Below are 23,853 nucleotides of genomic sequence, written 5' to 3'. Positions count from 1 at the left end.
CTTTTCTCATGCCTTCTTACTTTCTTAATTTCATGTTGTTTTATCTCTCTACACATTACATACTGCACGAACGATAAGTGATGAGTTGCCTACGAGTCACTTGTCCGCCACTGAGGTTAGGCGGACAAGAACTCTCCATGTCCGCCAGCAAAGCTGGACGTACACGAACTCCGCATGTCCGCCAGAAAGGCTGGGCGGACACTGACTTCTCGTGATGCTGGGTGATTGCTGAGCCTGCCGGCTCAGGTCATGCGTTTTATCATTTTCGTACTTAAATAGCTCAAAAACACTCAAAAAGACAAATTTTTGGTAATGTTTTCTTTTCCCATATAAGGTGTTTTACAGGCTTTTTAACGTTTTAGTTCCTAGCACGCTCTTAAACACTCAAAAGACACATTTCTGGAAATCTCGTTTCATTTCTTCATATAGGGTGCTATGCATGCATTTTGGCGTTTTGGTACCTAACAATGTGGAAAACACCCAAATACACGTTTTTGGTAATATTGTTCTATTTTTCCACATAGAATGTTAATCATACGTTTTAGCGTTTTGGTTCCTAAAAAGCTTGAAAACACTCATGATACATGTTTTTCGTAATGTCTGTTCGTTTCCCCATATAAGGTGACTTGCATGCATTTGGTGTTTTTGTTTCTAACAACCTCAAAAACACAAAATATATATATATATATATATATATATATATATATATATATATATATATATATATATATATATATATATATATATATATATATATATATATATATATATATATATATATATATATATATATATATATATATATATATATATATATATATATATTTTTTTTTTTTTTTTTTGTGTGTGTGTGTGTGTGTGTGTGTGTGTGTATTACTGTTTTTCCATGAAGGGTGCTTTGAATGTGTTTTAGCGTTTTGTTACGTAAGTTGCTCAAAAGCTCTGAAAAGAGACGTTTTTTATAAAGTTCCTCTGTTTTCCCGTATAGGGTGCTTTCCATGATTTTTAGCGTCATGGTGCCTAGCACGCTCATCAATACTCAAAAAAATACGTTTCTAGAAATCTCGTTTTCTTTTCCCATATATAGAGCTTTGCGTGTATTTTGGCGTTTTGGTACCTAACTATGAATTACAGTCAAAATACACGTTTTTGGTAATGATCTTCTGTTTCTCCATATAGAGTGCTATTCATCCGTTTTCGCGTTTTGGTACCTAAAAAGCTCAAAACACTCATAATATACGTTTCTCATTATATGTTTTTGTTTTCCCATATAGGGTACTTTCCATGTATTTTGGGGTTTATGTACGCAACAAGTTCAAAAGCACTTAAAAATACACTGGTTTAGAAAAGTTATTGTGGTTCTTAGTAAAGCGTGTTTTCCATGCACGTGTTTTGGTACGTAAGTAGCTCAAAAACTCACAAAAGACATGTTTTAGGTAATCTTTTTTTATTTTCCCATATAGGATGCTTTCCACGCTTTTTAGTGTTTTGGTGCCTAAGAAGCTCATAAACACTCAAAATACGTTTCTAGAAAAGTCGTTTATTTTCCCTATATAGGGTGCTTTGCGTAGGTTTTGGCGTTTTGGTACCTAATCATGTGACATACACTGAAAATACACGTTTTCAGTAATGTTGTTTTTCTCCATATAGAGTGCCATTCATGCGTCTTCGTGTTTTGGTACCTAAGAAGCTTAAAACTATTCATAATGCACGTTTCTCGTAATGTCTTTTCATTTCCCCATATAGGGTACTTTCCACGCATTTTGGCGTTTTTGTATGTAACAGGCTCAAAACACTCAAAATACTTCTTTTTTTGTAATGTTATTCTGTTGCTCCATGAAGGGTGTCTTCGTGCGTTTTAGCGTTTTAGAACGAAATTAACTGAAAACACTAAAATTACATGTTTTTATTAATGTGGTTTTGTTTTCCAGTAAAGTAAGTTTTTCATGCTTTTTAACGTTTTGGTTCCTAACACGTAATAAACATTCAAAAGACGTTTCTGGAAATGTTGTTTCGTTTCCCCAAAGAGGGTGCTTTCCATGCATTTTGGCTTTTTGGTATCTAACAATATGAAAAAAAAAAAAAAAACTCAAAATAAAGGTTTTTGCTAAGGTTGTTCTGTTTCTTCATATAGAGCGATATTTGTGTGTTTTAGGTTTTTGGTACCTAAGAAACTCAAAAATACTCATAATACACGTTTTTAGTAATATCTTTTCCTTTCCCAATATGCATTTTGGCGTTTTGTATGTAACAGCTTCAAAAACACTCAAAATACTTATTTTTCTTAATAAATACTATTATTTGTATTATTAAAGATTGTTTTGCCTTCGTTTTAGCCTTTTGCTACGTAAGCAGTTCAAAAACACTCATTTTAGGTAATGTTGTTTTGTTTTCTGGAAATCTCGTTTCTTTTCCCTATATAGGGTGCTTTGAATACCTACAAATGTGAAATACACTTAAAAATACAAGTTTTTGCTAATGTTTTTCTATAGAGTGCTATTTATGCGTTTGGGCGTTTTGGTATCTAAGAAGCTCAAAAACAGTTATAATACACGCCTTTCGTAATGTCTTTTTGTCTCCATATATATAAGGTTACTTGCTAGCATTTTGGCGTTTTTGTAGGTAACAAGCTTCAAAACATTTGGAATACTTGTTATTCTGTTTCTCCATAAAGGGCGTTTTGTATACCTTTTCTCGTTTTCGTATGTAAGTAGCTGAAAAATACTCAAAAGACATGTTTTTGGTAATGTTGTTTTGTATTTCCATACAGGATGCTTTCCATGCTTTTTAGCATTTTGATGCCTAACATACAAAAAAGACACTCAAAAGATACCACTACTTTTCTTGTGATGTCGTTTCGTTTCTTCTTATGTCTTTCTGTTTCCCCATACAGAGTACTTTCCATCCATTTTGGCGTTTTTCAGCGTAATAAACTCAAAAACTTTTTTTAGTAATGTTATTCCGTTTAGCCATAAAGGGTATTTTGTATACGTTTTAGCGTTTTGATATGTAAGAATTAAAAAATTCTCAAAATACACTTATTCGTAATATTGTTTTCTATTCCTATATATGGTGAATTTCACGCTCAGAAACATTCAAAAGACAAATTTCTCATAATTTCTTTTTTTTTATATAGAACGTTTTGCTTCCACTTTGGCATTTTGGTAGCTAACGATGTGAGAAACACTCAAAATAAACGTTTATTAGTGATGTTATTCTGTTTCTCCATATAGAGTGCTATTCATGGAGTTCAGGATTTTGGTACATAAGAAGCTCAAAAACTCTAATAACACACGTGTTTCGTACTGTCTTTGCATGCATTTCGGCATTTTTCTTCATAACAAGCTCAAAAAAACAATTAAAATCCACATTTTCGAAAAGTTAGTGTTTCTCCATGAAGGGTGTTTTACATGCGTTTAAGTGTTTTGGCACATAAGCAGCCCAAAACACTCAAAAGACAAATTTTTGCTAATGTTTTGTTTTCCCATAGAGGGTATTTTCCATGCTTTTTAGAGTTTTGGTGCCTAGCACACTCAAAACACTCAAAAGACATGTCTCTGGAAATCTAGTTTCCTTTCCCCATATGCTATGCATGTATTTTATCGTTCTGGTACCGAACAATGTGAAAAACACTCAGAATACACATCTTTGGTAATGTTGCTCTGTTTCTCCATATAGAGTGCTATTCTTGCGTGTTAGAATTTTATCACCTAAGAAACACAAAAACATTCATTACACACGCTTCTTGTAATGTTCTTTCCTTTCCCTATGTAGGGTACTATCCATTCATTTTAGCGTTTTTTTGTACGTATCAAGAGCAAAAACGAGCAAAACACAACTGTTTGGTAAAGTTATTGGAATTCTCCATGAAGGGTGTTTTGCTTGAGTTTTAGCGTTTTGGTACGTAAGTAGTTGAAAATACTGAAAAGAAACGTTTTTGGTATTATTGTTTTGTTTTCACATATAGGGTGCTTTCCGCGCTTTTTATGGTTTCGGTGCCAAATGCACTCATAAAAGCTCAAAAGACACATTTCTGGAAATGTCGTTTCTTTTCTCCATAGAGATTGTTTTCCATCCATTTTGGCGTTTTAGTGTCTAACAATGTGATGTACATTAAAAATTCGCTTTTTTGGTTATGTCGTTCTGTTTCTCAAGCAAAACACAAGTGTTTTGGTAAAGTTATTATAATTCTCCATAAAGGGTATTTTGCCTGCGTTTTAGCGTTTTGATGCGTAAGTAGCTCAAAATACTGAAAAAGAAAAAGACGTTTTTGGTAATGTTCTTTTGTTTTCACATATAGGGTGCTTTCCACGCTTTTTATGGTTTCGGTGTCAAATGCGTTCATAAAAGCTTAAAAGACACGTTTCTGGAAATGTCGTTTCTATTCCCCACAGTGATCGTTTTTCATCCATTTTGGCGTTTTAGTACCTAATAATGTGAAATACATTAAAGATACGCTTTTTTTGGTTATGATGTTCTGTTTCTCCATATGGTGTTCTTCATGCAATTTAGCGTTTTAGTACCTAAGAAGATCAAAAACACTCATAATATACGTTTCACGTAATGTCTTTTCGTTTCCCATATATAGGGTATTTTGCATGCATTTTGGCGTTTTTGTACGTAAAAGGCTCAAAAACACTCAAAATACTTGTTTTTTGGTAATGTTATTTTGTTTCTCCATAAATGATTTTGAAACAAGTAGCTGTAAAATACCCAAAAGACACGTTTTTGGTAATGTCATTCTGTTTTCCCATATAGGGAGCTTTACATGCTTTATTGCGTTTATGTGCCTAACAGGCTCATAAACACTTAAAAGACTCATTTCTCAAAATACTGTTTTGTTTTCCCATATAGGGTGTTTTGCATATATTTTAGCGTTTTAGTACCTAACAATGTGAAATACACTGAAAATACTCGTTTTTTTGTGATGTTCTGTTTCTCCATATTCATTCCTTTTCCCGTTTTCCTACCTAAGAAGTTCAAAAATACTCATAGTACACGTTTCTCGTAATATCTTTCCGTTTCCCCATATAGGGTACTCTCCATGAATTTTGGCTTTTTTTTTTTTTTGTAGGTAACAAGCTGAAAAACACACGAAAGACATGTTTCTGGTAAAGTTTTTGTTGTTTTGTATTCACATATAGAGTGATTTCAATGCTTATTAACGTTTTTTCTGCCTAATACGTTCAAAACACTCAAAACACAGGTTTCTGGTAATGCCTTTTGGTTTCCCCTTATAGGGAGTTTTGCATGCATTTCGGTGTTTTGGTATCTAACAATGAGAAAAACACTTAAAAAAAATTATATATATATATATATATATATATATATATATATATATATATATATATATATATATATATATATATATATATATATATATATATATATATATATATATATATATATATTTTTTTTTTTTTTTTTTTTTTTTTTTTTTTTCGTATACAGTGCTATTCATGCGTTTTAACAGTTTGCAGAAGCTCAAAAACTCTCATAATACACGTTTCCCTTAATAGCAGTCTATAGAGAGAAAAAACAGCATTACGAAATCATGTTTATTGATTGTTTTTCACACTGCTAAGTACCATAACGCCTTGTAACCCCTCCCCTTCATAATAGCACAGGAAGGTGGTTGGAGCGCTTTCCCATGCAGTCACTACCCAACAGTTGGAAGAAGCAAACGTACTGAGACATGCTGTAACATTTATTGGAGACTAAGGTGAGATAACAGTTAGCCAGGTCAGTTGGTGTAAGTGGATAAGTGAGTTATTCCCAGCCGTATGCCCTGGCCTACTTATATAGACTAGGAATCTCAATTATAACTGTTGTTACCCCTGTGTGTGGGGATTATAATTATGTAACGTTGCTCGCCAATTCCTCCTTCTGGAGTGAGTGACGTTATTGATGTGAGCGTTACAGTGCCACGTCGAGAGGCAGCGCTGTGTAAGGCTGCAGGTGATAGCGTGTTGCTTGCCACTCAGGAAGCACCTTCAGTGTTTCCTGGGGCTTTGTTTTGGCAAAGCTGTTAGTACTTGTCATGTGCTGGGCCCGAGTAGTGCAGTATGTGACGATGGATGTTGGTTTCCTTGAAGCAACAAGGTATCCGGGATGATGGGAGAGGCTTGCACATTGGAGCAGTTGCTGGGACCTGTAAGGCTGGCCCAGTGGCACGTTGACCAAGCTCATGTTGGAGCCAGGGTTTGTTATGTGACGGCCATGTGTGTTTGTTTGGCTCCATGTGCAGGTATGTGTGCGCTGTCCTGGAAAGGAGCAGCTGTTAGCTCACTGTGGCTATGCCTGTGTTATTGAGGGGCTGGCGGAAGGAATGAGGTGTAATAGTGTCGCTGTGCCTGACAGTCAGAAACAGATTTAGTTGTGTCACACCCAGGAGAAATTTTGTTTTGTTAAGAGCGGCAAGATAGCCCCTCTTAGTTTCACCAAGGAAGTGGCATTTTTGTTTAATCAATTTTATGGGTGTGGCATGGAGGCTTCATAGAGCCAGGAACAGGCAAACAGGAGTAATGTGGGCAGTGCAGGCCCAATTGACAGTCACATTTGGTCAGAAAGTATTTTGCCTGGCCCTTCGGTGATGATGCACCAGGTGACTGCAGTCCTTGGTGGGTGCATTGTGTGGTGCAAGGATTCAGGGATGTCTTTGCAGGGTGACTCTGAAGTTTGTACGGTGTGGAGAAGATACAGATGGAGCAGAGTGTGTGATGAAGAGAGGAGAGAGAGGTGAGGGTTAGTGGAGAAGTAGTGAATACAGAGAACAGAGAAGATGACGGAGATGGAGGATGAATGACCAGAGTCACGGGTAGAGTTGGCGCAGCTATGGCTGCTGGAAAACATATCTCAATAAGATGCCCTACTGGAGAAAGCTTGCACACCATTGGAGCAGAGAAGACCACAGGTCCTAGCGTAATATCAAAGATGAGTCTCAGAGGAGGAGTAGGAGGAGAAAGAAGAAATGGCAGTCCGAATTGGAGGGCCAAGTGGGAGCCCTGCTGTTTTCTATTGTCATAGTATTCTTGCCCAACATTCTTGACCTTTTCCTGACCTCTAATCCTTCTGCTTATGCTGTCACCCTCTCTTCTCCGTTGGGCTCCTCCAATCACAATCTCACATCTGTATCGTATCCTATCGCTCCAATCCCTCCTCAGGATTCCCATAAGCCAAAGGGCCTCTGGCATTTTGCCTCTGACAGTTGGGGGGACCTGAGGAAGTATTTTGCTGATTTTCCTTGGAATGACTACTGCTTCTGTATAAGAGACCCATTTTTGTGTGCCGAACACACAACAGAGGTGATAGTGTCTGGCATGGAGGCGTACATTCCTCACTCTTTTTTTCGACCTAAACCTTCCAAACCTTGGTTTAACGCAGCTTGTTCTCGTGCTATACATGATAGAGAGGTGGCCCACAAGAGGTACTTAAGCCTTCCATCACCAGAATCTCATGCACTTTATATTTCTGCCTGAAACCATGCCAAGTCTGTTTTCCAACTAGCCAAAAACTCCTTCATTAAAAGAAAGTGTCAAAATCTTTCAAGATCTAACTCCCTTCATGACTTCTGGCACCTAGCCAAAAACATCTCCAGTAACGTTGCTTCTTTTTCTTTCCCTCCTTTATTTCAACCAGATGGCACCACTGCTATCACATCTATTTCTAAAGCTGAACTCTTTGCTCAAACCTTTGCTAAAAACTCTACCTTAGACGATTCTGGGCTTGTTCCTCCCTCTCCTCCACCCTCTGACTACTTCATGCTACTTAGATGCGTCCTGGTCATTTATGTACTCAGCCTGAAACTTCTAAGATATTTATCCGCACAATTACTCATGTTCCCCACTTAAATCTCCTTACTTTTCCTTATCCATTTAATTTGAGACTTACCCAATATTTAGTAGAAAAGTTGCCCTTGACTAAGAAACTATCAGTATTCATCTAGTCCTCTTTGTATAGTCAGTAGAGTTTTTGAAAGTAAAACGTTTTATTCAAGTAAAGACCGCGCTGGGAGCGGGTGTGGGCGCGTGTCTGTAGGTGGAGTTACGACCATTGTGAATAGGGTGCAGGAGTTACAAGGGACACTGTACACCCGCCTGTGAGCCCTACACTGAGTCCACGTAAGAGCTGGCTTAGTGAAACTGGTCCAGGTGCGGCAGCTTGGTGAAGGGTCTAGGAATTTTAGTCGTTACACCATATATGGGGAAACGAAAAGACATTAAGAGAAACATGTATTATGAGTGATCATAAGCTTATTAGGTACCAAAACACTAAAACGAATTAATAAAACTCTATATGAAGAAACAGAACAATTTTACCCAAAAAACATGTATTTTGAGTGTTTTTTTTTTTCCCATTGCCAGGTATCAAAACGTCAAAAGACATGCATAGTACCCTATATGGGAAAAAAAAAACGACATTTCCATAAACGTGTCTTTTGGGTGTTTTTGAGCGTGCTAGGCACCAGAGTGCCAAAAAGCATGGAAAGCATCCTAAATGGGAAAACAAAACATTACCAAAAATGTGTCTTGAGTGTTTTTAGCTACTTATATACCAAAACACTAAAAACACATGCAAAACACCTTTTATATAAAAAAAAACAATATACCAATATACCAATATACCTAAAACAAATATTTTGCGTGTTTTAAGCCTTTTTACGTACAAAAACGCCAAAAATGGTGTACAAAATATACTATAAGGGCAAAACAAAAAGGAATTACGAGAAATGTGTATCATGAGTGTTTATGAGATTATTAGGTACCATAATGCTTAAATGCATGAATAGGACTCTATATCAAGAAACAGAACACTACAAAAAACGTGTATTTTGAGTGGTTTTCACATTGTTAGGTATCAAAACGCCAAAATGTATACAAAGCCCTTATATGGGGAAACAAAACGATATTACATGAAACGTATCCTGAAAGCTGTACTTCTACACAATGGAAACAAGTATTCATCTCTACCTCTTGCTCATTCTGTGCATCTTGAAAAGCACTATAGCAGTGTAAAGCTTCTACTGGAAACTCTGAACGACAACAAGTATGGCTGGGAAGTTACTGGAAACCTAAAGAAGGTGCCTTTCTTGATGGGACTGCAAGGAGGTTTTACCAAGAATCCCTGTTTTCTTTGCCTTTGGGACAGTAGAGATAGAGCAGCATATTACCAGAGAAAGCAATGACCTCCAAGGACTGACATTACAGTGGGAGCACACAGTATCAAACATGAGCCATTGGTGAATCCTCAAAAAGTTTTGTTTCCTCCACTACACATAAAACTGGGTCTCATGAAACAGTTTGTTACAGCTCTTGACAAGGTGTCTGCTGCCTTCAAATATCTTCAAGACTTCTTCCCTAAGCTTTCAGAGGCAAAAGTGAAAGCTGGTATCTTCATTGGACCACAAGTAAGGAAAATTATGGAGTGTTCAGAATTTCTACAGAAGCTCACAGAAAAGTAGAAAAAAGCTTGGGAGTGTTTCATTGCTGTAGTACAGGGCTTTCTTGGCAATAAATAACAAGGCTGGTAACTATATGGAATTGGTTGAAACTTTATTGAAAAGCTATGGTGAGATGGGCTGCAAAATGTCCCTAAAGATCCATATTCTTGATGCTCACTTCGACAACTCCAAGGAGAATATGGGAGCATATTCAAAGGAACAAGGTGAGCGCTTCCGCCAAGATATAAAAAAAACTTTGAACAGAGATATCAGGGATCCTTCAATGAAAACATGATGGGAGACTACATTTGGGAGCTTATACATAAAAGTGATTTGTTGTGTTCAGGCAAATCAAGAAAAAACTGTTCATTTAGTTTCAGAAGTTTTAAAATAAATTTTTGTCATTTCAATTTGTTCTTTGCTTTCTGTCCAGAAATGCTGAAAGTGGTGAAATTTTGCTATTTAGGGGCAAAAAATCATGCTTAAAGCCACGAAAGCAAAGTTTAACAAGAATAATGGACATTTTCTATTGTTTTGCAGTGAAAAGATTTCGAAAATAACATTTGCTTTTCAAAGACAAAAATCGTGTTACATAGTGTTATCATTCTTTCTCGTTCTTCTCTTTACATTGCGTTATCTCGCTGCACATTACAAGTGTTTTTCATGCGTTCTAGCATTTTGGTGTCTAAGAAGCTCAAAAACACTCAAAATACACGTTTCTCGTAATATATTTTTGTTTCCCCATATGGAGTATGCATGCAATGCAATGCAATTTGGCGTTTTTCTACGTAACAATCCCAAAAACACCCAAAATACTTGTTTTTGGTGATGTTATTCTGTTTCTTCATAAGGGGCATTTTGCATGCGTTTTAGCGTTTTGATATGTAACTCACAAACACTGAAAAGAGACGTTTTTGGAAATGTTGTTTTGTTTTCCCATTTGGAATGCTTTCCTTGTTTTTCTAAGCATTTTAGAGGTTAGGACGCTCATAAACACTTAAATGAAACGTTTCTGGAAATCTAATTTCCTTTCCCCATATAGGGTGTTTTACCTGCATTTTGGGGTTTTGGTACTTAACACTCAAAATTCATTTTTTTGGTAATGCTTAGTTTCTTTATGTAGAGTGCTATTCATTCGTTTTAGCGTTCTGGTACATAAGAACCTTAAAAAAAAAAAAAAACTCGTAATACACGTTTCTCGTAATGTCCCTTTCGTTTAGCAAAATTGGGTACTTTCCATACATTTTGGCGTTTTTGTATGTAACAAGCTTAGAAGCAAAATAGTTGTTTTTGGTAATGTTATTGTGCTCCTCCATAAATGGTGTTTTCCATTTTTTTTTTTCTACGTTTTGGTAAGGAAGTAGCACAAAAACACTTGAAATACACGTTTTTGTTAATGTTTTCTTTTTTTTCATATAGGATGCTTTCCATGCTTTTTTTTTTTTTTAGCGTTTTTTGATGCCTAGCACCCTCATAAACACTCAAAAGACACGTTTCTAGAAATCTCGTTTCCTTTCCCCCTATAGGGTGCTTTGCATGCATTTTGGCGTTTTGGTACCTAAGAATATGAAATACACTGAAAATGCACGTTTTTCGTATTATTGTTCTATTTCTGCACATAGAGTGCTATTCATGCGTTTTGGCGTTTTGGTACCGAAGAAGCTCAAAAACACCCATAATACACGTATCTCGTAACGTCCTTTCGTTCCCCTATATAGTGTATTTTGCATGCATCTTGGTGTTTTTCTACGTAACAAGCTCTTAAATACTCAAACTGCACGTTTTAGGTAAAATTATTGTTTCTCCAGAATGGGTGTTTTGCATGCGTTTTAGCGTTTCCGTACGTTTAAGTACGTTTAAGTAGCTCAAAAAACTCAAAAGATAAGTTTTTGATAATGTTGTTTTGTTTTCATACATTGGGTGCTTTCCATGCTATTTATGGTTTCACTGTTTAACATGCTCATAAACACTCAACTGACATTTTTCTTGAAATTTCGCTTCGTTTTCCCAAATTGGGGACTTTGCATGCATCGTGGCATTTTGATACCTAACAATATGAAATAAACTAAAAAAATACACGTTTTTGGTAATGTTGCTCTGTTTCACTATATAGAGTGCTATTCATGCGTTTTAGCGTTTTAGTACCTAAGCTTAAAAACTCTCATAATACACGTCTCTAGTAATGTCCTTTCGTTTCCCCATATAGGGTACTTTCCATCTATTCTGTTATTTTGTACGTAACAAGCTCAAAAGCACTCAAAATAATTGTATTTGGTAATGTTATTCTGTTTCTCTATAAACGGTGTTTTGCATGTATCTTAGCGTTTTGGTACGTAAGAACGTGAAAAACACTTGACACCTTTTTGGTAATGTTGTTTTCTTTTCCCATATAGAGTGCTTTCCATATTTGCTCAGCGTCTTGATGTCTAACATGCACAAAAACACTAAAAAGATACTTTTTTTTTAATGTCGTTTCGTTTCCCTTTATAATGGGCTTTACATGAATTTTAGCGTTTTGGTACCTACCAATGTGAAAAACACTCAAATTACACGTTTTTGGTAATGTTGCTCTATATCTCCATATAGAGGGGTATTAACACGTTTTCACGTTTTGGTACCTAAGAAACTCAGAACACCATTAATAAATGTTTCTCGTAATATCTTTTCGTTTTCCCATAAAAGACTATTTTGTATGAATTTTAGCGTTTTTCTACGTAACATGCTGAAAACATTAAAAATATTTGTTTTTGGTAATGTTGTTCTGTTTCTCCATAAAGGGTGTTTTACATGCGTTTTAGCGTTTTGGTACATAAGAAGTTCAAAAACACTCAAAAGAGTGATGTTGTTTTGTATCTCATATACGGTGATTTCCATGCTTTTAAGCGTTTTAGTACCTAACACGCTGAAAAAAAGTTATTCTGCTTCTCCTAAAAGGGTGTTATGCGTTTTTCGTAATGTTATTTTTTTCCTCATATAGGGTGTTTTCCATGCTTCTTAGCGTTATGTTGCCTAGTACGCTCATAAATACTCAAAAGACACGTATCTGGAAATCTCGTTTTGTTTCCCCATATAAGATGCTTTGCTTGTATTTTGACGTTTTGGTACCCAACAATGTGAAATACACTCAAAATACACGATTTTGGTAATGTCGTTCTGCTTCTCCATATAGATTTCTATTCATGCGTTTTCGGGTTTTGGTACCTAAGAAGCTCGAAAACATTCATAATAAACGTTTCTCGTAATGTCCTTTCCTTTCCATATGTAGGATTCTTGCCATGTATTTTGCCGTTTTTTGTATGTAACAAGCTCAAAAACGTCTTTTTTGCTAATGTTATTCTGTTTATCCATTAAAGGTGTTTTGAATGCGTTTTGGCGTTTTGGTAAGTAAGAAGCTGAAAAAACACTCAAAAGACACATTTTTGGTAATGTTTTCTATTCCCGTTTAGGAAGCATTAGATGCTTTTTAACGTTCTGGTACCTAACATGCACAAAAACACTCAATAGATACGTTTCTTTTAATGTCGTTTCGTTTTTGACATATAGGTTGCTTTGCATACCTTTTTGTTACCCAAAAATGTGAAAAACACTCAAAATACATGTCTTTGGTAATATTGTTCTATTTTTCCTTATAGAATGGTATTAACGCGTTTTCGCGTTTTGGTACCTAAGAACGTCAAAAACACATTTCTTGTAATGTCTTTTCATTTTCTATTGTAGGGTACTTTGCATGCATTCAAAATAATTTTTTTGGGGGGGCAAGTTATTATTTTCTCCATAAAGGGTGTTTTGCATGTGTTTTGGCATTTTGTTACGTAAGACACTTAAAAACGCTCAAAAGACACGTTTTTCATAATACTGCTTTGTCTTTCCATATAGTGTGATTTCCTTGCTTTCTAGCGTTTAGGTGCCTAGCACCCAAATGCTTAAAAGACACGTTTCTGGAAATTTTGCTTCGTTTCCCCATATAGGCTTTGCATACTTTTTTGGGTTTTTGTACCTAACAATGTGAAAACACTCAAAATACACGTTTTTGGTAATGAATGTTGTTCTGTTTCTCCATATAGAGTGCTATTCATGTGTTTAACCGTTTTGGTAAGTAAGATCGAAGCTCAAAAGCACTCACAATACTCGTTTCTCATAAAATCTTTTCGTTTCTCCATATAGAATACTTTTGCATACATTTAAAAAAAAAATTCTATGTAATAAGCTCAAAAACACTCAGAATACACGTTTTTTATATATAAATTTATACTGTTTCTCCATAAAAGGAGTTTTTGCAAAGGTTTTAGTGTTTTGGAACGTAAGTAGCCAAAAACATTGAAAATATATTTTTTTTATAATGTCATAGGGTGCTTTCTATGGATTTTAGCGTTTTCGTGCCTTTCACGCTCATCTACACTCAAAAGACGTTTCTGAAAATCTCGTTTCCTTTCCCAATATAAGGTGCTATGCATGGATTTTGGCGTTTTGGTACCTAACAATATGAAAAACACTCAAAATACACGTTTTTGTTAATGTTATTCTGTTTTTCCATATAGAGTGCTTTTCATGCGTTTTATTTATTTATTTTTTTTCTAAGAAACTCAAAAACACTCATAATATACGTTTATCGAAACGTGTTTATATTTCCCCATAGAGCAGGATTTCCCAACTTTTTTGTTCTTCTGTACGGTATGGACACTTTTATAGGTTCATATGTACCTATAAAATAAATAATAATAAATAGATGAAAATTTAATATTTTTATATAATTTCATTATGAAATTTGTGAGTAGGCTGCATAGGAATACTAAAGATGATAACATCAATTAACTAAACTCAAGTAATTTACAAAATGTTTTAATCTTTTTTTTTTTAATTATCCATAATGATCATTACGTCCAGTACCTGATCCTTTCAGGCCTAGTACAGACTGCGGCTACGGTTAGTTCCATAATAATGAAAACCAAATGGTACTCATCCTACTCTTGATGGAATTTAGATGAAATTTTGCTTACTAAAATTATGAAATAAAAAAAAGAAAAAAACATGACATTGTGCAATCTGAATGTAGATTACAAAACCATGTATTCCAGAGCAGTAATTATTATCTGAGACCCAATGTACTCCCTTAAAAGTGCAAATGTACTACTAGGGTTACATGTACCCTTTGGGAACCCCTGACATAAAAGGTACTTTACATGCATTTTCTCTCTCTCTCTCTCTCTCTCTCTCTCTCTCTCTCTCTCTCTCTCTCTCTCTCTCTCTCTCTACTTAACAAGCTCAAAAACAGTAAAGATAATGTTTCCCCACTAACCTAACCTAACCTAACCTGATTTTTTTTTTTTTTTTTTTTGCATGAGTTTTAGCGTTTTGGTACATAAGTAACTAAAAAAAAAACACTAAGAAAAAGACGTTTTTGGTAATACAGTTTTGTTTTCCCATATAGGGTGCTTTCTAAGCTTTTTAGCGTTTGGTGCCTAGCACGCTCATAAACACTCAAAATACGTTTCTGGAAATCTCGTTTCTTTTCCCTATATAAAGTGCTTTGCATTCATTTTGGCGTTTTGAAAATTAATAATGTGAAAAAAGAAAAAAAAACGCAAAATACACATTTTTGGTAATGATGTACCGTTTCTCCATACAGAGTGCTATTCATGCGTTTGAGTTTTGGTTCCTTAGGCCGGCCACACACGTGCAGTTAAAACTGTCAGTTTGGACTGTTCAGTTATAACTGACAGTTTTAACTGACGTGTGTGGGACCATCAGTCTCAGTTCAACAGAACTGCGCAGTTCGACTGAAGGAAATAGAAAAGTTAAAAGTTTTAACTGTCAACTGTTGCTGTTTGACTGAGAACTGAGCGTGTGTGGGGCTTAACTGCGCAGTCCTCAGTTGACTTTCAGATTGGACGGAAACACCATGTGAGGGAAACACTTTACTTTTGGTAACGTTTCGTACAGAGTACTTCTGAGGAAGTACTCTGTACGAAACGTTACCAAAAGTAAAGTGTTTCCCTCACATGTTGCTTTCTGTCCATTCTGTCTTAACTTATTTGTTTGACTTTCAGATCTCATAGTGTTTCTTTTCTTTCAGTGATCCAAAACAGTAATTATGTCTAGAAAGGAGAATCAAACCATTGCAGACTTTATAGAAATTTATAAAGATGAACCTTGTCTGTGGAAGATTAAATCTGAAGATTATCACGATCGAACTTCTTAGTGTTTTTTTTCCTATTTTCTTGTGCCATTACTAGTAATACCCCGAGCGCTGCTAGATCGTCCTCCTCGGAATCCATGGTTAAACTGAACGATTCAACTGTACGTCTGTGGACTTGTCAGTTGACAGTTAAAACTGTCAGTTATAACTGAACAGTCCAAACTGACAGTTTTAACTGCACGTGTGTGGCCGGCCTTAGAGGCTCAACAACACTTATAATACACGTTCCTTGTAAGGTCCTATTGTTTCCTTATAGAGAGTATTTTTCATGCATTTTGGTGTTTTTCTATGTAACAAGCTCAAAAACACTCAAAATACATGTTTTTGGTAGTTATTGTTTTTCTCCATAAAGGGCGTTTTGCATGCGTTTTAGGATTTTTGGAAAGAAGTAGCTCAAAACACTTAAAAGACACGTTTTTGTTAATGAGCTTTTGTTTTACCATATAGGGTGCTTTTCATACTATTTATTGTTTTGCTGCTAAGCACACTCATAAACACTCAACAGACATGTTTCTCGAAATTTCATTACGTTTCCCCAAATAGGGGTTTGCATGCATTTTGGCGTTTTTTACATAACAATGTGAACTACACTAAAAATACACATTTTTGGTAATGTTCTGTTTCTCCATATAGAGTGCTATTCATGCGTTTTAGCATTTCGGAATCTAAGAAGCTCAAAATCTCTCATCATACTCATCTCTTGTAATGTCCTTTCGTTTCCTTATATGGTGTATTTTGCATGCATTTTGGCGTTTTAGTACGTAGCTCTCTCAAAACACTTAAAATGTTATTCTCCATGCGTTTCTGCGTTTTTAGCACGTAAGAACCTAAAAACACTCGACACGTTATTGCTAGTGTTGTATTCTCTTCCCATATAGGGTCCTTTCAATTCTTTTTCAGCGTTTTGGTGTCTAACATGCACAAAAACACTCAAAAGATGCTTTTCTTTTAATGTTGTTTCGTTTCCTCATGCATTTTGGCACCTAACAATGTGAAAAACATTCTAATTACACATTTTGGGTAACGTTCTTCTATATCTCTATATGGAGTGCTTTAAACGCGTTTTCGCGTTTTGGTATCTAAGAACCTCAGAAACACCCATGATACACGATTCTTGTAAAGTCTTTTCATTTCCCCTTTGCATGCATTATGGCGTTTTTGTACGCAACATGCTCAAAAAAAAAATTGTTTGTGGTAAAGTTGTTCTGTTTCTCCATAAAGGATGTTTTGCATGCATTTTAGCGTTTTTGGTACGTAAGAACTTCAAAAACAGTCAAAAGACACATTTTTCGTAATGTTGCTCTGTATTCCCATATACGGTGCTTTCCATGCTTCTAAGTATTTTAGTGCCTACCACGCACTATTCCTTCATATACAGTGCTATTCAAGGGTTTTAGCATTTTGGTACCTAAGAAGCTCAAAAACACTTATAATACAAGATTTTCGTAATGTCTTCGTTTCCCATATTTTGGATGTATTTTGGTGTTTCATATGTGAGAAGCTCAAAAACACTCAAAAGACTTGTTTTTGGTAATATTATACTTCTCCATAAAGTGTTTTCCATGCGTTTTAGCGTTTTGGTATGTAAGTAGCTCAAAAACACTGAAAAGAGACGTTTTTTTGTTGATGTTTTTTATTTTTCTATATAGGGTCTTTCCATCCTCTTTATCATTTAAGTGCCTAGCATACTCATAAACACTCGAAAGACACGTTTTTTTTAAATCTCATTTCAACAACATTACGAAGAATGTGTCTTTTGAGTGTTTTTGATCTCACAAAACGCAAAAGCGCATCATTAAAAATCTATATGGAGAAACAGAACAACATTACCAAAGACGTGTATTTTGAGTGTTTTTTTTTTTTTTTGTTCACATTGCTAGGTACGAAAAAGCAAAAAATAATGCAAAGCCTACTATATGGTGAAACCAAACGACATTACAAGAAACGTGTCTTGTGAGTGTTTATTAGCGTATTATTCACCAAAACGGTAAAAGTATGGAAAGCACATTATGTGGGAAAAGAAAACAACATTACCAAAAATGTGTCTTTTGACTGTTTTCAAATTTCTTACATACCAAAACGCTAAAACGCATGCAAGGCACCTTTTATGGAGAAAGAAAAATAATGCCAAAAACAAGTATTTTGAGTGGTTTTGAGCTTAAGTTAAAAAACGCCAAAATGCAGGTAAAGTACCCTATATGGAGAAACAAAAAGACATAACGAGAAATGTGTATTTTAAGAGTTTGTAAGCTTCTTAGGTACCAGAATTTTAAGACACATGAATAGTATTCTATATGGAGAGACAGAAAACATTAAGAAAAAAGTGTATTTTTTTATGTATTTTACTATATTAGGTGCCAAAACGCTGAAATGCATGCAAAGCACCATGGAAGGGGAACGCAAATGACATTTCCAAAATTATGTTTTGTCAGTGTTAATGAGCGTGGTAGGCACAAAAACGCTAAAAATTATGGAAAGCACACTATATCAGAAAAAAAAAAAAAACATATTTTAAGTGTTTTCATCTTCTTCGGTACCAAAACGCTAGAACACAAGAAAAAAAAACTTTATGGAAAAGATAATAACATAACCAAAAACAAGCATTTTGAGTGTTTTTTGAGCTTATTACGTAGAAAAACGCCAAAATGCATGCAAAAATAACTTATATGATGAAACGAAAAGACATTACGAGAAACATGTATTATATGTGTTTTTGAGCTTCTTAGGTACCAAAGTGCTAAAAAGTATTAATACAACTCTATAATGAGAAATAGAAGAACATCACCAAAAAGCTCCATTTTAAGTGTATTTCGCATTGTTAAATGCCATAACGCCAAAATGCATGCAAAGCACCCTATATGGGGAAAGTAAACAGCATTTCCAGAAACTTGTTTATTTGAGTGTTTATGAGCATGTTAGGCACCAAAACGCTAAAAAGCATGAAAATCGCCTTCTGTGAAAAAAAAAAAAAAATACAAAAACAGTTACGTACAAAACCGCTAAAATGCATGCAAAACATGGAAATGAAAAAACGAAAACACATTACGAGAAACGTGTATTATGAGTGTTTTTGAGCTTTTTAGGTACCAAAATGCATAAAAGCATCAATAACACTACATACGGAGAAACAAAATATTATCAAAAACGTCAATTTGAAAGTATATCACATTGTTAGATACGAAAACGCCAAAATGCATGCAAAGCACCTTATATGAGGAAAGAAAACGATATTTGAAGAAACACATATTTTAAGTGTTTATAAGCGTGCTAGGCACCAAAACGGTAAAAAGCATGGAAACACCCTATATAAGAAAACAAAAACGTCTCTTTTCTGTGACTTTGAATCACTGACGTACCAAAACGCTAAAACCTTTATGGAGAAGCAATATAAATTTATCATAAACGTGTATTTTGAGTGTTTTGAGCTTGATACGTACAAAAACAACAAAATACATGCAAAATACTTTACATAGGAAAAGGTAAGGACATTACGAGAGAGGTGTATTATGAGTGTTTTTGACCTTCATAACTACCAAAACGCTTAAATGAATATCACTTTATATGGAGAAACAGAACATCAGCAAAAAAATATTTGTTTTTAGTATTTTTCACATTGGTATGTAGCCAAAACGCTAAAATGCATGGAAAACATCCTATATGAAAAAAAAAAAAAAACATTACCAAAAACGTCTCTTTTCAGTATTATTAAAATGCTAAAACGCAGGAAAACACACCCTTTATGGAGAAACACAACACATTTGTTAAAAAAACGTTTCTTTATAGTGTTTTTGAGTTTGCCATTTACCAAAACGCCAAAATGCATTGAAATTAACCTATATGTGGAAATGAAACAACATTACGACAAACGTGTATTATGAATGTCTTTGAGCTTCTTAGGTACCAAAATGCTAAAACGTATGAATAGCACCTTATGTGGAGAAACAGAACAACATTACCAAAAATTTGTATTTTCAGTATATTTCACACTGTTAGGCACCAAAACGGCTAAATGCATGCAAAGCACACTCTGGGGAAACGAAATGGCATTTCCAGAATCATATCTTTTGATTGTTTATGAACGTGTTAGGCACCAAAACGCGAAAAACTATGGAAAGCTTCCAATATGGGGAAAAAAGTCTTACCATTTTTCGTTTCTTACATACCAAAACGCTAAAACGCAGACAAAACACGCATTTTGGGTAAACAGAATAACAATACAAAAAACAAGTATTTTGAGTTTTTTGAGCTTGTTATATATAGAAAAACGCCAAAAATGACTGAAAAATATCCTATGTGGAGAAACGAATAGACATTACGAGAAACGTGAATTATGAGTGTTTTTAAGCTTCTTAGCTATCAAAACTCTAAAACGCATAAATAGCATTGTATATAGAGAAACAGAACAACACTTACAGAAACGTGTATTTTCAAGTGCATTTCACAATATTAGGTGTCAAAACGCGAAAATGCATTTTGTATTGTATTTTGAGTGTTTTTGAGATTCTTACGTTTAAAAAACGTCAAAAAGCATGCAAAGTAACCTATATCGGGAAACGAAAAAAACATTATGAGAAACGTCTGATGGTGGGTAACAAGGAAGCAGAGGAATTTCTTAAAGTAATTCAGGATTTTTTTTTTTTTTAACAGGTAGTAGATTTAATTCTTACTAACAGGGAGGAAGCATGCACGCAGGTAGAGATTGGAGGACAGCTAGGTAACAGTGACCATAGGGAAATTAGGTACAATTTAGAATGGGAAGAAATTTTTTGAAGCAAAAACACTAGTAAAATACCTGACTTTAGGAGAGCAGATTTTGAGGAATTAAAAAGGTACCTCCAAGGAGTGGACTGGCAAGGGATGCAGGATGAGGTCAGGTCAGGGACAGAGTTCAGAGAGATAAGGCAGGATGAGAGAGGTGAGGTGAGGCGTGAGGGTATAGGACAAGAGGAGGGAAGATGTGTCCGGAAGGGGCAGAGGAAAGAGGAAGGGGGAGATAGGTGAGAATATGTTGGAATGTCAGGTCATGCTGAAATGAGAGAGGTGAGGTCGAGGCGAGTAGATGAGGAAGTGGAGAGGATGGTAGGGGCCGAGATGAGGGGATTAGGTGAAGTAAATGAATTATATAAATATTTCGTAGATAAACTTCATACAGGTCAGTTAGCAAATATCCCGTATAGGGCAATAAGATCACAGAAAAAATGAACCTAAATGGATGACTGCTAGGTTAAAACATTATATAGGGCGTAAAAGAAGTATATATAAGAGATTAAGGGCAGGTGAAGAAGTTTTAAGGTCACAATATAATTAATTAGTTAAAACAGTCAGAAAGTTAACGAGGAAAGCTAAGGGCAATAATGAATTAAAGGTAGCCAGCCAGGCGAAGACGGATCCCAAGGCATTTTATCAGGTATACAGGACGAAGAATAAAGATATTATAGATCCATTAAAGGCAGCAGCGGGTTAGTTCTGGGGGAGGAGATTAGTAAATTCTGAATGAGTATTTTTTAACTGTCTTCATCCAGGAAAACATGCAGGATATGCCAGATAGTGAACAGATGTTTAGAGCAGATGAGAATGAGAAGCTGACACATATTACCATAACTAGGGAGATAGTGGAACAAGAGATAGATAGGCTAAAAAAAAGTTCAAGACACCAGGACCAGATGAAATATATCCCAGCGTACTTAAGGAATGCAAAGAGGTTATTAGTGAGCCGTTAGTTTCTGTCTTTAGGAAATCACTTCAGTCAGGTGAGGTACCAGTAATGTGGAGGCAGGCTAATGTAGTACCCATCTTTAAAAAGGAGATAAAACTTTAGCGTCTAATTATAGCTTAACTTCATTTGTAGGTACAATATTAGAGTCAATAATAGCGAGGAATATTAGGGAACATTTAGACAAACATAACTTGATAAATCAGTCACAGCATGGCTTCACGAAGGGGAAGTCTTGCCTGACAAACTTGTTAAGTTTTTACAGTAAAGTGTACGAGGCAGTAGATAATGGTGATAGTTATGATATCTTATATTTGGACTTTAGTAAAGCATTTGACAAGGTACCCCATCAAAGGCTCCTGAAAAAAGTTAGGGCATACGGGATAAATGGGAAGGTGTTAGGCTGGATAGGGTCATGGCTTAGCGGCAGGTGACAAAGAGTTGTAATAAACGGCTCGAAATCCGAGTGGGGTCATGTAATTAGTGGGGTGCCACGGGGATCAGTATTAGGGACATTGTTATTTCTAATATATATCAATGACTTGGATAGTGGATTTGCGGATGACACAAAGATAGGTAGATTAATTAGGTCAAAATCGGATGCCATCGCCTTGCAGGCAGATTTAAATAGGATGGATGAATGGACGGACAGATGGCAAATGCAATTTAATATCAATAAATGCAAAGTACTTAGCGTAGGTAGAGGAAACCCACACAGTAGGTACACATTAAACCACCAAACTCTGGTAGGTACAGGGTACGAGAAAGATTTAGGAGTTATAGTTAGCTCTGAATTCCATCTAGGAAAATAATGCATAGAGGCCAGAAACAGGGCAAATAGGGTACTAGGATTCATTTTTAGGAATGTTAAAAGTAGAAGGCCGGAAGTAATATTAAAGTTATACTTGGCGCTGGTCAGACCTCATCTAGACTACGCTGTGCAGTTCTGGTCACCACATTACAGGAAAGATATAGGTCTATTAGAATCAGTACAGAGGAGAATGACTAAAAGAATACAGGGGATGAAGAGTATGTCTTACGAAGCGAGATTGAAGTTGTTAAATTTACATATGATTATAAATCATATACTTCGATTTCTGGAAAATGTAAACAACAAATCCAGTAAACACTTTGCTAAAGTGTTGTTCGTTGATTTTTCAAGTGCTTTCAACACAATACAACCTCATGTGTTAATGGAAAAACTTATAAGTCTTAACGTGAGTCCACCACTTGTTCTATGGATACGCGAGTTTTTGGTAGGTAGGGTGCAATATGTAAAGCTTAAGGACCAGATCTCTGACTCAATTGTAACAAACACAGGTGCGCCCCAGGGTTGCGTATTGTCACCACTACTGTTTTCTCTTTATACAAATGATTGTAGAAGTCAAAATGAGTGTACTAAGATATTCAAATATGCAGATGACACTGCCATTGTCTCTCTCTGTGTAAATAATGATGTTGTTTATAGAGAAGAAATTAACAATTTTAGTACATGGTGCAGGGGAAATTTTTTAGAATTAAATGTTAACAAAAGTAAGGAGATGATTATTGATTTTAGTAAGACTCCCGTACAACATGAACCTTTGGAAATCAATGATGAAACTGTTGAAGTAGTAGAAGAATACAAATACTTAGGAACGATCATAGACAATAAACTCAACTTTTCCTCTCACATAGATCAAATATATAAGAAGGCAAACTCAAGGATGTTTTTTGTTAGGAAACTATGCAAGTTAAAAGTTGGTAGTAAGATAATGGATTTGTTCTACAGTAGTATACTACAATCAGTTTTTTCATTTGCTATATGTTGCTGGTATGGAAATAGTACTGTGGAATCTAAAGGTAAACTAAGCAAGATAATAAAGAAAAGTAGCCGATTAAAAGTAAAAAATACAAAACCATTGTTGGAACTGTATAAACGAGCGGTTATTCAGAGAAGCAATATCATAATAAAAGACCCCAGTCACCCATTGCACACATGTTACGAATTGTTACCATCTGGCAGAAGATGGAGATCTGTGCAGGGCCGAACATCTCGGTATAGGGAGTCGTATGTTCCATCTAGTATCAGGATATTGAATGGGAATCAACAGTTGTAAAAGAAGGCAGCACTCAGGGACATCAGCAATACTTTTAATGTTTTTAATATTTTAATGTGCTCTATTTTTGATAGTTTATGATTGAGAATTTAATAGATGTAACTGATAGTTTTAAGAATTTTTATACTTCTATATTTCTCTTTTATACTTTGGCAAGCACAAGACAAATTCTCTGTAAGAGCAATAAAGTATTATTATTATTATTATTATTATTATTATTATTATTATTATTATTCTTTAGAGAGACGTAGGTTAAAAAGGGACCTGATAGAAGTCTTTAAGTGGTATAAGGATTATAACAAGGGGGGAGTTTAGGTAAAAATGGCACAGGTAAAAATGGCACAGGTAAAAATGGCACAGGTAAAAATGTCACGGTAAAAATGGCACGTGTAAAAATGGCACGGGT

The sequence above is a fragment of the Scylla paramamosain genome, chromosome 1 (assembly GCF_035594125.1).
Source record: "Scylla paramamosain isolate STU-SP2022 chromosome 1, ASM3559412v1, whole genome shotgun sequence".
NCBI lineage: Eukaryota > Metazoa > Arthropoda > Malacostraca > Decapoda > Portunidae > Scylla > Scylla paramamosain.
Note: the sequence above shows the minus strand (reverse complement) of the source record.